This window comes from Palaemon carinicauda, chromosome 4 (genome assembly GCF_036898095.1).
Source record: "Palaemon carinicauda isolate YSFRI2023 chromosome 4, ASM3689809v2, whole genome shotgun sequence".
Lineage (NCBI taxonomy): Eukaryota > Metazoa > Arthropoda > Malacostraca > Decapoda > Palaemonidae > Palaemon > Palaemon carinicauda.
This window is the reverse complement of record NC_090728.1, coordinates 66,076,517-66,079,016: the sequence shown is the minus strand read 5'-3', so window position 1 is coordinate 66,079,016 and position 2,500 is coordinate 66,076,517.

Sequence of the window (2,500 nt, the reverse complement as noted above, 5' to 3'; positions counted from 1 at the left end):
TATCACCCTAAACATCAACATAATTACACACATATCAATGCATATATATATATATATATATATATATAATATATATATAGGTGCAGTTTTGAAATATATGGAAGAGCCAAATGATGAGCTCCGGATTAATGTAATTTTGAAAGCAAAATTACCAGAATATCAAAGTTTTGAATTGCCTGCAAGTCTAGAGAATAACACCAAAGGGTTAACTACTTTTATTAAGACCAGCATTCCTGCTATTTTATGGGAGTTTGTTATGAATAATGGTACAGAGTATGTGTCCTTGAAATTGTATGTCAACGATTGTAATATATATATTATTAATGTGTATGTGCATAGTGAAATGCTGAATATTGAAAATTTGCCTGTATGTATTTTTGAAGAAAAATGTTTGCTACTAGGTGACCTTACTGCCCGGCATAGAAGTTTTGAAAATAACAGGCGTTCAAATAAAAATGGGATTGTCATGAACAGTATTGTTAATTCTTTTGAACACATTTTTGTTTTGGGGGAATAAAATCCCCACTCATGTGAGAGGTGGCTTCCGTTGTTGGTAATTTACTAAGTGACCATTTTGCTCTTGAGGTGAGTCTGGTCATACAAAAGACAACTTTCAGTCAAAAACGGAAAAGATTAACTATCAAGTATGACGAGAAGGTTTCAATTATGGCTAAGGTTGCCAAGTGATATAAGGACTACAAATATGTAAATGGTCATGGAAATGATGAGGTGTACCTGGATGATTTGCTTAATGTAATAGATTCCAAATTGCACGTGAAGGTGAACACGGAGAACTTTTCTATCATAAATTTTAGAAAAGCAAAGTATTCTGATGACAAAATAATAAAGGGTTGGAATAATCTTTTAAGAAAAGCACAAAGTAAGTGGAATATGAATCCTAATGATGCAAGTACTACAGAGGCAATGATACAAATTGCAGAAGGTACTTCAGATACACGAAAAAAGTAAGAGGAAAATACTGGGACTGATTTTTAGAGGAGGTATCTTTTATGCAGTCTCTGTTGTGTATGGAATGCTGTGAATAAAGTAAGAGGAGTCAAAAGGGAAAATATTGCGCATCATGACCCAGCAGGAATGGCAAATGAACTAATGAAGTGATGGGCACCTGCCTCAAGCTTTAGTAATTTACCAAACAATGTTCATAGTACTTTACGTAACAATCTTTCAAAGAGACGTCAGTTGGTAAGAATGCAAATGGATATACTGGATGAGACTAGTTTGCCTTTTTACGAAAGATGAATTGATATTTAGAATTAAAAAAGGTAAGTCGACTAGTTCTGGGGAAGATGGGGTAACATATGACAAAATTAACTGTTTTATAATGGAATATAGCCTACTGTTTGATTTGATCAATCTTTATATTGAAAATGGCAATTTACCCATTAAATGGAAATTGGCATTGCTTTTACCTGTGCCTAAGAGTAGTGGGGAATATCGACCCATATCGTTAACATCTTGCAAACTGATAGAAAGAATGATTCTTAATAGGTTGGCCAGGGCACCAGCCACCCTTGGAGTTACAGCCGCTAGAAAGTTATTGAATCCTTTGACTGATCGAACAGTAATACATTGGATCGCTCTCTCTAGTTAGAGCTACTTTTTACTTTGCCTACACATACACCGAGTAGTCTGGCAGATTCTTTACAGATTCTCATCTTTTCTAATACACCTGAAAACACTGAAATTATCAAAAACCTCTTCGCTCAAGACGCTGATTACTTTACTGTAATTGTTCAGTGGCTACTTACCTCTGGTAAGGGTAGAAGGAACTCTTTAGCTATGGTAAGCAGATCTTCTAGGAGAAGATCAAACCAAAAAGAAACAATTTTTTCTAGTCTTAAGTAGTGCCATAGCCTCTATACCATGGTCTTCCACTGTCTTTGGGTTAGACTTCTCTTGCTTGAGAGTACACTCGGGCACGCTGTTCTGTCTTGTTTCTCTTCTTCTTGTTTTGTTAAAGCTTTCATAGTTTATATAGGATATATCTATTCTAACGTTATTACTCTTTTAAAAAAAAATATTTTTCCTGGTTTCCTTCCATCACTGGGCTATTTTCCCTGTTGGAGCCCCCTAGGTTTATAGGATCCTGCTTTCATAACTAGGGTTGTAGCTTAGCAATCAATAATATACATATATATATATATATATATATATATAAATAAAATTATATATAAACATATATATACATACATACATATATATATTGAATATATATATATATATATATATATATATATATATATATATATATATATATATGTATGTATGTATGTATATATATATAATATATATATATATATATATATATATATATATATGATGTATGTATGTATGTATATATATATATATATATATATATATATATATATACATAAATATATATACACATACAATACAGTATATTTATTGTATATATATACATATATAGATTTATATATGTATATATATGAATATATATATATATATATATATATATATA